Raw genomic sequence first — 13315 nt, 5'->3', positions numbered from 1 at the left:
TTAGTGGTAATTTACAGGAAACCTTAGACAAACATGCTTTAGAGCTAGGAAGCATCAAATAATAGTTGTCCAAGCACATCATCTCTAACATTTTTGAGAAATAGATGAGAAAGAACCAGGAAGAAGAGCTGGTGGCTATTGCTTCATCTGATGTTATCAGGATTCGCAAATTAACAGGCTACTGTTAGCAAAACATGCTAATAACAATGTATCTCAGATTTTTCAAATGGTGACGTATTTACTAATGGAGGTTGTAAAGTATGTGAAACTCTTAATGAGACACGAATTGTTGGAGGTGCAGATAAAACTTTTTATCTTTTTCACCCAGAACTATGCCATATTTGATTAGTTTTGGGTTGATAGCTATTGGAATATGAGATTTTAGCTTCTAAAAGTTGCCAATAGAAGAAACTTTTTAAAACTTACGTTACTTCTAAAAATTAGGTAATTATGCCAATGACCTAACTGACATATTTGGACAGGTAAATGTCCAGTAGGAGAGAGAGAATGACATTGTGGGAAAGACAAAAAGTGAGTTAAAGAAAGCCTGTAAATATGTTTGGAAATAAAAACCTACTTTTGTCTTTCTGACTGGATCAAAAAAGAGGCATCAGAAATGCAGCAATTTGATTCAGTGTAGTTAATTATTTTGTAAAAAAGAAAATGTAACATTGACATTGGCTCTGAGTGCAGGAGAACCAGTCAGCTGTGGTTCTGGGATGTGTAATTCAGCTGCAGTGTGGGCACGACGGGACCCTAACTGTAGCTGTGAGAGCCTGCCGTGCAAGGACTGAGCCATCTATGAGTGATTCAGGATGGAGGAGCCCAAGGCAGCGCCCACTGCTCACTGAGAAAAGTAAAAACAAAGCGTGCTTTCACACCGTAGGCTCGTATAACAACAGAAAGTGCCCAGATTTGTCAGTAGCCACTTTTTAAAAGTGTATATAAATATAGCTAACTAAAGTGCATCCTTTAACAAATTCCAAATGATAAGAATATTTTTCTGTTATTTTTTTTTGTGACATAACACACAAAACAGTAACAAAACTCTTTAAAAAGTCAATGTGGTGCTTCTTGGAAAATGTGGTATATACTGAGTTAGTACTCCAACAAGGAATGACAAATGTGCCTTACTGAGGGGAAGTTGTGTTATCTTCCAAACATAACCCCAGAGTTAAAAGAAAATGCCTCCATGTTCTTATTGTGGTGTCATGTTCTGAAGTAAGGTCAAAAAATATCTGTGGACAAGATTACGCCAATCGTTTCAGGAAGGATGGTGTGTGAACCAATTCCCTTTCGGGTTATTGACTTGTTTTTTATTTTGACTTATTTCAACAATAAGAGAAAGAAACCCCTCAATTTTTGCCTGAAAAGGCTTCAATACTGTAACCACTACTATATTAAAGCATATTTATCTATTTAGGAAATTATTAAATTGGCTGTTGTGTTTTATATAAAATAACATAACACATAATCCCTTTCACCATTTCCTTATTTCCAACCAAAAGAACACAGCGAAACATTTCAGGGTGGATTTTTGAGACAGCTCATGTAAATCCTAGTATTATTTTTTTTGTTTGTTACATTTTCTGTATCTCTTTTAAATGCATGGTCCAAAGATGATCGCTATTCAGTATTGGGTTTATCCCCTTTAGATGGCACACACCTATTCAGATTCCTTTTTGAGGAGATTATTGGTAATCATATTTCAGGTTCTTTATTTCTGAGTTCCTGCCTGCAATATGGTTGGCTTGACTTAAACACCAAACACTATTTTGTTTTCATGCCAAATGATTTGTAGTTTTATCATACAGAAACATGATTTCAAATTTCTATTGCCGTAAATATATATTATCTTTTTCAGGCACATAGAATGGATTACTTTCTAAACTGATTACATTTTTGTTCACTTCCAAGAAGTTTTTGAAATAATCTTTTTATATGTCAAGTTCTTTTTCTTACCTGTTAAAAATACACACTTTACACACTCTGTCCCAGTGTTTTTTAAACATGTGTTGCATAATAAATTCAAATTGAGTTTACAGGCCATATTCAGCGATTTCTACCGTTTGTATTTTAAGGTGCATCCACCTTTCTTAGAAACGGGCTTCTAATTTACCACACCTAAAACTTTCTTTTTCAACCCTTACCCAAGGCCTTTCCAGTGTAAACTATCCTGGCTCAGCAGCATTCTTTTATTATTTGTAACATTATATGTTTTCTGAAAAAGTATGTGGAATAGGGATATGCCAAACAATTGTTTGAGGCTTACAAGGTGAAATGCAGAGCAAGCATTGACATCTGAATTGTTCAGCTTGTTTCACAACAGGGGTTGATATGTGTTGTCCTGAAGACCTTTCTGGACAAGTCCACCCATTTAAAATAGCAAGGATGACCTTTCAGTGCACATATCAATGCCAAAATGTCATCATAGACTTTTATTGCCACCATTTCAGGAGATGAATATATGCATTTTTTCCTTTTTTTCCCCCTTAATATCAGTGGTATTCTTCTATTCTTGTACTCCTGCACAGCAATTTTCTGTCTGACATTTATGCTGATAAAAGAGCTTCCAAATATAGCCTCACAGAAAGAGAGGAATAAGATGATGGACACAGAAAATACCAAACTTTACATGGTTCTATGTTTACCTCGATCATTGTGAAACCAAAGTCAATTCTGCAAATCCATCCCTAAGATAACTGTGTGAACATTAAGCCAAGACTGCTGCTAAAAAAAAACAGCTTTGGGTGAGGAGCACATGTACAGCTCAATCCCAGAAACATTCAGCATTAGCTAATTCATGAGAGATTCAGCATAAAGCTCACCCTGATGTGGCAAAAGAGGAAGAGTTAGGGCTCCATTACTCATGTTAAAATAACTGAGGCCAGATAGAAACATGGGTTCTGAATTCCAATATAGTGAAGTCATAGAGAGCATTCAGAGGGACCATGAGGTTGGGAATTTAGTATTTCTCTGTCAAAATTCATAAATAATGATGGCTTGAAATTAAAGTTGGAATTTTACTCAGCTACAGCAGATGTGTGTAAAATACTCTACAGGCCTGGATAATTTTTTCTCCAGTCTAGGGTAATTTCTGGGGCATTTGATCTAATAACCCATGTGTTTTTTTCCTTTAACACCACCAATGACAAGATGCCCATTTAACTGGGCCTTGATTTTCTTGGATGGCCAACATTAGCCCCATTTTCAATTGACCGTTAATCCTTCCTCCACCATGCACAGAAATAAATTAGACCAACTCAAATTGGATTTTGTAGGAGAAAGTTGAAGATCAGTCTACTGAAAAACACATCATTGACCTATCCAGGAGGTAAAAAAAAAACCAAGAACAACACCTAAGTACTGCGGTCTTCACTTGACTCGGTTAAGCTAATTATTTAACAAAATGAAAGAGACTGGGCAAAAATTGTATCAATGGTAGAATTCTTTGAAAATATTTCCGCAATCAGTTTGTATCCTCAAGCTCACTCACAGTTGGTGTTATGCAGTAGGACAATGATCTAAGCCACTCCAGCAATTCCTCTAGTAAAAGGTAAAAAAAACAACAAAAACAATGTTTTGATGTAACCTCACTGAAGTATAGACCTACATCTGATCTTAAACAAATTGTTCTTGAAAACCCTCCCATGTGGCTTAATATTCTGTAATTCTGTAAAGACGAGTAGGCTAAAATTCTTCCACCGCAATATTAAAAACTTATTGCTAGTTATCGTTAAGTGCTTGATGGCAGACGTTGCTGTCAAGGGTGCTACAACCAGTCATTAGGTTAGCTGGGCAATAACTTTGTAACATAGGACCAGGTTGGTTTATATAGCTTTTTTCCTTGAAACTGCCTTTTGTATTTGTTTGATGATCTGAAACATGTAAACATGAAATCTATCAGGGGCAAATACTTTTTAATGGGGCTGAGGGTAATCATTCCTGGTTCTGATCCAGTTGGTATGTTACATTTTTTGTTTATCTTGCAAATAAGTACTTCCAAAGTTTCTTCTGTGTACCATTAAAGGCAGGACTGCAGTTATAAAAGCATGGTCTTCAATATTTTAAATTAAGCAAAAATGCCCTTGCAGTCATGTCGTCCAGGAGAAATTGTGTTTTTGAGCAATGGAGAAGAGAAGGGGGCTTGTGTACGACAGTATAGGTGGGGGGTCTTTCTGTAGTGGGAGGCTGTGATATTTTCCAATTACTGTTCTCATGTCCCCTTCCATCAAGGAGTGAAGGGAGGGTGGCAAAGTGGAGTACACCTATCCCCCTTACAGGCAGCCTTCCCCTTGTTCCACACTGCAGCATTTTGTAAGCAATGTAAGCACATGATCATTCTAATAGAATTTGTGAATCCTGCATCTGAACTAGATTGTAAGTGACATGAGAAAGGTTTGTTTTTCTTCATTTTTTCACTTCAGAAAAGCAAAATGTCCTGCAGGGAGCAAAAGAAGAGCAAGAAAGTGAAACGAATGTGGTGAATACACTACAGCTGCAATTCATTCCTGTTTCTCTCCTACTGTAATATGTTGCCGGCTTGCATTACTGGAGATGAGTCGTTTCACAGTCATTAATTTAGTGGCCCACCTTGTGAAGCAGGCCATTATAGAGAGAGCTGCCGTCATCAAAACAGAACCACAGGGGTGACTGTGGTTTTACTGCATGTTCCGTTACATCCCCATAAACAACCTGTAGTAGAGATAAGGAAACAGTTTACTGAGATTAAAAAAAAAAAAAAAAGCAGTGGACTGTGCAGTAATGATGGATCAGAGGATATTGCACAGCAGCTAGAAAGCCTGAGGAAAATTTGTATTGTTTATGTTTTGGATCTTTCATAACAGAGAGGAATTACTCCCAAAGAATTGGAAAGATTAAAAGGATCAGGAGGATTATCTGTTTTGGGTGTGCTCCTTCCTCAAAAAGAATAGGATTTGGATTTTTTTTTTGCCCCCATTTCATATGGTCTGCAATTAGCAAATACATAAAGTATAAAAATTGAAAATAAATCAAATGTATTTTACAGTCTAAATTGATAAGTGTGATGAAGTACAGCTTACATTAGCTTATAATTATACTTATATATAATATATATAGTTTGATTTGAATATAAATATTAATTCGGTTTCAGTGAGTTGCAGGAGGAACAAATTCAACACATTTGAGAAGATATTCTCCAAAATGTTACTAGAAATGAAACATCTAAACAGCATGTCAGGAAAATAGAGTTGGAAAGAGACAGAAAAAGGGATGAAGAAACATAAAAGAAAACTGAAACGACATAGAAAGCTCTAATGTATATACAGTCATATTCAATCAATTGAATTGAAACATTACATATATTAATTACACATATATGTTGTAAGATGTTTTAAAGCCTTTATTTCCTGTTAAATATAAGGATTTTCTGCTTACAGCTAATAAAAACAAGACACTTAAGAATAACAAATCAGACCAATTAAAAACCATTTTAATACAGACATATGGGTTAAATGAAAAATATGGTAATATTAGTTATAGTTATTTTCACTTTTAATTTCACAAATGAGCCTCATCGGAACGCATATTCTAATTTATTGAACTTGACTGCAATGTGGAGAAGAATGACTAATGTTAAAGAGGTGTGTGCTGAACTATTTGCTCTTAAACATCGGTGTGGAACATGAACATGACAAACTTGAAAATTAATTTTTTCAAGCTTGTAGTTCAACATAATTTAAAATTGAGTTTAAAGAATCAGAGCTTTCTTACCAGCCCTGACCGATTCAAAATCCAATACTGAAATATGAAATATGAAATTAAACTTAAATACTGGAATATCTACAATAAATTAACAGCTTATTTACACTTCTGGTGTTTTGTTTCTTAACAAATCATTCAATCATTCTGCAAACATGTTGCTGCAGTGTTTTAAAGCACAAATTGGAGAGACATACACTGTCATTGGCATAGCAAGCAGCTTATCACTGAAACTCGAACTTGAAATATGGATAACTTTGGTTTAATGTCATTCTCAGATCAAAGTTCAGACTTCAGAGAAGACATGGGACAGTTCCTGGTATGAAAGTATATCACGTTTTTATAAGGGTACATCCTGTAATGCTGTGCCTATGGCTTTGAATCCTTTTAATGAGTTTTCTTTGGCTTTTTGGAGCATATAACACTCAGCGCTCACCTCCCCAACCTGTTGCTGTACACTGCTGGCTTAAACAACTGCCTCCATATTTTCCCCTTGATGATAACACGGGAAAAGTAGAAGAGCATGTTGCAAGCCATAAAGAGGTATGAAACCGAACGGTATTAGCTAGACAACCTGTGAGGGTAAGCTAATGGTAACTAATGCTAGAATGCTATAGTGGTCATTTACACAGTAGGCCTAGCGTAAAAGAATTTAATGGTTGAAGATTTTAATTATTTTATTAGATATATATGCTGTGTGTTTCAAATGGCTACCCTGTTGCAAATTTATCACTGTCAGTGTGGGTTTTTAACCAAGCCTCCTAGTGGTGTGACGTTATTAGATCCAAGTTTCACGAATGCACAGTAGTTAAAAAAAACTCCAGAATATTTAGCTGTTTGTGCAACACACTGCATGTAGCTGTGGAACGACAAGAAAGAATTTTCAGGGAAGTTGTGGCCTTAAGGAAGAATAGGGCCATTGCACTGTGGAAGCTAGCCACCGACGTAGAGTACAGGAGTACCAGACATATTTTTGGAGTCAGCATCACAATTATATGCAGGTGTGTGCAGGTGTTTTGTGATGCTGCAGATATAAACATATTGTTCTTGCCTTCCCAACCCTTTGCCCAAATGTGTCATTGTATCTTACTATGAATTTTGACAATAACCTTTTTAGTCTTTTAAAAATGTCTCAACTTTTGTTTTCTACATATTACAAAGACATTATGATATATAGAATGCTAGAAGAAGAAAAGCTAAGCATAATCCAGACTTTTCTGCAATTTTTTGTTGTACATGTACATTGAGCAAAATAGGACAACCTATCCTACAACAGAGAGCAATTGACTGAAGATATATCCATCTGCATGTCCCTTAGATAAAAAATGTGCGAGGGGCCACTTTATTGCATTGTGTTGGACATTGGCTGTATCGGGGGTGGTGCAGGGCAGATACAGGGAAGCTTGGAGGGTCCAATTTAAGAGAGGTGAAAGAATACCCCTCACATGTTAAAAGAGATTCTGGAATAAAAAAAAACACAACTTAAATCCACGCACAACAAGTAATTGCAATATTCATAAGAGACAGCAAGTACAGCACAGAGTTAGAATCAATGCTAACTAGTAGTTACTACAAATAGGTACTAAAAAAGAACTGGTACTAAGTAACTAATACTAGTGGAAAACCCTAATAACAGAGTAGAGCCAAGACGAGCCATGTTGAATAGGTGGAGATGGAAAAGGGCTTTAGAAATCAGTTTTAGCACACAGGAGAAACTGGTATATGGCACCGCAGCTGTTTATTCTGAAGGTTGAGCAACCTTGGTGACACACTGTAAGGGAGCCAGTTTCTTTGACCTTGCTGTCTGTCTGAGTAAACTGGTATATGGTTCACAGGTTTTGTTTCCACTGCCTTAGTAGCCAATGTAACGGTTCAAAAACACCCCATGCACTGAACCAGAAGTGGAATTCTCAAATCAGATGAAAAAATTCCCTCATAACCTAAAACTCATCTGCACCAGATTCACCACATGAGGTAAACTGTCTGATAAAGCAGGTGCACACTTTTACTTGGCTCTCGTCACCACCTTTCTTTCCTGGGAGAGGATGTATGAGGACATTTGTATGAGCCTTAGAAAAAAAGTATGCTACTGAAGCCTATTCAAGTAATATAAGAAGGTTTTTTGATATTTAATTTTCTTTTTAATCAATATTTCTCTTGGCAGCATATCACTACCAATTAAATATGCAAATGAATAATTTTAACAGCAGGAGTGCTAAGAGGGATTATTTATTTACATGACAGTTGCTGCAGAGAAAAAAAAGATTTTTAACTAGATTTGTTCAATAAATTTACTGAAGGGAATTTCTCTCATCTCATAGGTACAATGATAGTCAACATATTCGACTGAATGATTCATTTGCATTTGTTTAATATTCATGTTGAGATTTCAAACACATGAAGCAGTCAGAAGTGTACATAAATGTATCATAATAATGAATGTTACATTCATTTTGGACTTTAAATTATGCATTTCAACAGTTTTTAGGATGGAATGATCATTCAGCATACAGCTTCAACAGATTTTAAAAAGAAGAATTGGGTGAGCAAGTTTAAAATTAATATGGATCATTTTAAATCCACATAGGGCCACATGTATACATACCCCCACTAATATAGGGTTAAATTCCCATTAGCAAGTTGCAGAGAAACCATCCTCTTTTTGTAACCATCAATCTATGTCCGGCATTCCAGCTGGATATTTGATCCAGAATTGGTAGAGCTAATTTAAATTGGTTGGTTTCCTGGCACTGACCAGGCTTTTAGGACTAATACACAAATTCTCAATGGGGCTGGGGCACTTTCATAAGCTTAATGTGGGCCTGCTTTCTCCATTGCCAAACCAGTTTTGATGTTTTTTTGGGAACATTGTGCCATTGAAATACCTGATTCTGTCCAAGTTTCAACCATCTGACCAAATTGTCATCTCAAGAAAGTAAATAGGTTAAATGTGTAAGAACAACCTTGCAATCACTGATCTTTAAGACTATCACAAAATGGATGATGGCTTAAAACCAGTGTCACAGTGAAATGAGTCCAACATCAACATGGACTGATAGGGGGTTGACTTTTAAAGAAACACCAGCTTCAAAATCAGTGCTTTCAAGCAGAACAGAAAAATTATTAGTCAGTTAATATAAAGGGAGAGCTATTTGGGCACAATGAGGAGACAAATGTGTGGGGAGTTAAAATTAGGCTTTCAAACCCAGGAACACTGCACCGCCTATGAAGGGTCAGTTTTACAGCCACAGGTAGTGGTGCCAAAATGGATGGAATGATGAAGACACAGTACAACCTCCCAATTCTTCACATGAAATCAACAGCTGGATGATTGAAACTTAAACATAACAGGGACTATGAGCTTACCAGAAACCCAACCAATTCAAATGAGCTCTGCCACTCAATAGTCTTTATTTAATCATGTAAGTATATTCTGAAGCCTGAGTAGATTAAAAAAACTTCACAATAAATTACAAATATGTACTTCAAATGCTTTATTCGTTTTTTTTAATCCAGAGAAGACGTGGTCTGCAAAATTATTCCACCTTAAAAAATAAGCATCTCAAATATATACATCATTAAAATCTCAAATTATCAGGTCATGTCTAGGGTGGGTGTATTTAAAGTAAAATGTAAAAGAGGGTAAAATGCTTGTAGTTTGGTTCTGTTAGTGACTTTTGTCGAAGCATAAATCTGAACCCATCAGCAACTGTGGCTCCTCTGTTTGACATCATCTGCTGCTGCTTTTGTTTAAACCCAAACCACTCAGCTAGAAACAACTGTGTTCTGAGCGACCAGCAATTTAGGGATCAAAATGAAACCACAGCAAACAGCACCAAGACTTGTCTGTGTTTCAGTGTTAACATTAACTGGTCGTCTTTGTAAAAGCCCATTGTTTCCTTTCAATGCCAGGGTAAATAATGAAGCAATGCAGCAGGGAGTTTAATAAAAAACATTGCTCCAGTACAAGAGACTGGAATGAGATCTACAGGGGCAAGGTATTACATAATGAGCTGATTTTTGAGTGTGTACATAAGCAATTTGAAAATTGTGTTTCAAAGATAAATTAGGGTCTATTAACCAGCTGTGACACATAAAAACACAGTGGGAATGCCACAGGGGACTTTTTTCACTCTTTGTCCCTGAGCTGGGGGTTGTCATCACAGCTTTTTGCTACATGCACGATCTCACAGCTCCACAGGTAATGAGGTAGTCCATTGGGCCCACACGGAACATTAATAAATAGAGGATGCTGAGAGCATTGAACAAACCGAAGAGCCTGAAAAGAAGGCTTCAATTAAAAGCATTTCACCAGCATCTGAAAAATATGAGCTGCCAAAGTATTCATACAACTCGAACTTGTTAACATTTGTCATGTTAAAACGACAAACTACAATGTATTTTATTGTGATTTTATGTGACAAGCCAACACAAAGGAGAACAATATTTTGAAGTGGTAGGAAATTATTTTTACAAATAATAATCAATAGCTTGACTGCATTCATATTCAGCCTACCTTCAACTTCAATTTCACTTTATTTACCCACTTAAGGATCCTGCACTGTAAGGTCCAAGTCCTGTCACACAGTGTTTTACAGCTGTCAGCTTTTGCATAAAATGAGAGAAAGTCACATTTAAAGTTTTCAGGAGGACGTCGGGGTGGCAGACTGAGAAGCAAGAGTGTTTTCATTCAGCTTTACTAAGTCATGGGTTGTGTCTCTAACAATCTTGTTCACCTAATTCCTCAACATGATGCTGCCACCATCATGTGTTACAGTGGGGACGGTGTGTTCAGGGTGATGTCCAGTGTTAATTTTTGCCCCACATATCATTTGAATTTAAGTCTCTTCTGACCTGAACACATTATTCCACATATTTGCTGTATCATTTTCCTTTACCTTCACTCTACATTGTGTTGGTTTATAACTTAAAATCCCAATAAAGTATATTGTAGTTTGTAGCTGGTACATAGCAAAATGTGAAATAGTGCAAAGGTACAAATACTTCTGCAAGGCTTTGTATGTATGCACCTGTCATTCCACTGCAATAAGTCTGTTGGGGCTGATGCTTTGACTAGAATGACACCCGGTTGAATATGATCTAGGGATATTGTGTAATACACTGTAAGGTGAAAGACCGTAGTGTATCCATGCTGTAATACGGTGATAGAATCATTTGAACTGTAAGAAATCTCTAAGGGTCTGTCCAAGCAGATTTACCACAGAAAGGGAAGTTCATCTGTAGCCTGCCATTAAACAACAGATCAAGGGGAGATGAAGCCAGGTCACAATGCTTTGCATATCAGTGAGAAGCACGCTGAAATACTGTGAGCAGACAAATCACACACTTAATCCTCCTAACTGCATTTATCAGCGCCAAAAGAAATCTATGTCCAGTTGTGGTCCTCCAAGTCCATGCAACATGCTCATAAGGTCAGCAACAGAATGTTACAAAATTCAGTGAATGAGGTTGAAAATTGTACGTCTTTCATTAACCTACTGTGCCATAAAAAAGTATCTCCTTCTTCAATCAGTGCCTTTCTTATGACACTTAAATGTTACAGGTCATCAAAGAAATGAAAAAACATTTTTTTATTTATTTAGGACAAAACTATTCTGACCAACCTGGCCATATAGGAAAAAGTAACTGCCCTCTAAATCACCACTGGCAGCAACAGCAGCCACTGTGGAGGATTTTGGCCCACCCTTGCAGAATTATTTCTGAGCATGAATCGCCTTTTTTAAGGTTTTTTAAGGCAGCATCTCAATTGAACTTAAGCCCCGGCAATGATAAATCCACTCCTTGTTGATATGCTTCTGATCTCTGGCCTGCTGCATAACCCAAGTGCTCTTGAGCTTCAGGTAACTATCTAACGGCCAGACATTGTCCTTCAGGATTTTCTGCTTGAGAACAGAATTCATATAGCCATCAGTTACAGCAAATTATCCAGTTCCTGAAGCAGCAGTTTATCCCAGACCATCACACTACCACTACCATGTTTGGCTATATTTATGATGTTTTTTTTTTTTCTTTCTAAAATGCAGTGTTAGTTTTAGCCAATGGAATACAGACCTTTTAAAAAGGTTCCACTATCTCATCAGTCCAGAGAATATTTTCTCCAAAGTATTGGGAACCATCCAGATAATTTTCACAAATATTAGACTCACCTTTGTGTTTTTTATTTTGGGTCAAATGTTGTTCTGGGGTTTTTTGTAACCTGCTGAATGAGTCATCAATGCACTTTTAGAATAATTATGGTAGGCTGGCCACTCCTGGGGAAGTTAGCTTTATTTTCATTTTTTCTTAATTTTTTTATAGGGGCTCTCCCGTGGTCCCCTAGATTCCCCAAAGCCTTAGATGTGACTGACTTGTGTTTATCATCTGTTCTTTAATTTCCTTGGATCAGGGCAAGACGTACCCATATGTTGTAAGACAGGTTCTATTTAAGAGATTCTTGGGCTCAGGCAATAATCAGGCCAGGGTCTGAAAGTACAGAAAAAAAACAGGATTTAAGAGGAAAAATAAATTTTTAATTTTTTATCAAGTTTGAATAGCTTTCCCCCCTAATAAATAAAACCATTCTTTAAAAGCTGCTTTAATGTATTTACTCAAGCTGTGTTTGGAGGTAAAATTTCTTGGATGATCTGAAACATTTAAGTGAGACTGTAAAGCAAAAACTGAAGACATCTGTAAACATAGTGACACTTTAGCTGTGTGCGGTCTGAGTTGGTACTCTGTCTCATGTGGAAGAACAAATGAAGTGAGTTAGTGGGTAAAGAGCCGAGAGCGCAAAGGGTGGAAGGAGAATGTTCAACAAGGGATAAAATCAGTGTTTGATTAAGATCAGAAGAAGATTACATTGTGATTACTGAAACATAAAACATAACCATTAACAGAGCCCTGACAGGGCTGGGAAATTGCCTGAATAATCTATGGATCTACAGTCATAATTTATAAGCTAAAGATGTCACAATGATCTGATGAAAGCAGACGGGCTGGGAACTTTTCCCTCCCTGTCATGTTTGCAAATCCTTTAATTTGTATCAGGGAAGTCTGGAAAAAAAGTTGAAATTTACTGCACTTTGATTTGCTTAATTACAGAGAAGCAGAGGTGAGATTCTTCTATTTCCTCTCTCATTTTTAGCCTGGCCTTTGTGGTGACAAGATGTTTGTAATGTTTTATTAGGTCCATCCATGTCCTTGAGCGGAGCACACAGAACCCAGAGAGAGACGGCTTCATTATTGTTCCAGAAATAAGAGAGAAAAGGAGCTAGATGAAGTATTTGGCATTGTATGCAGTGCTTATTCCTTCAGTCCTTGAGCAATGATGTGCCGACATTGTTCAAAAACAGCATTCAAGAAGACCTGAAAGTGATGAATTTTGCTTTCAGAGGTGGTGAAATACAAACTGAAGCCTCTGAGAACCTACCATGGTGGAAATATTGTTTACATTGTCTTGTAAGTATTCATATATCTGGAAGATTTTCACATTTTGACCAATTACAAGCTCAAACGTTTGTTGGGATTTCATGTGATATCTATGCATAACGTAATGCATATCTGTGATGTGAAA

Source organism: Girardinichthys multiradiatus, chromosome 11 (assembly GCF_021462225.1).
Source record: "Girardinichthys multiradiatus isolate DD_20200921_A chromosome 11, DD_fGirMul_XY1, whole genome shotgun sequence".
NCBI classification, from domain to species: Eukaryota; Metazoa; Chordata; class Actinopteri; order Cyprinodontiformes; family Goodeidae; genus Girardinichthys; species Girardinichthys multiradiatus.
Note: the sequence above shows the minus strand (reverse complement) of the source record.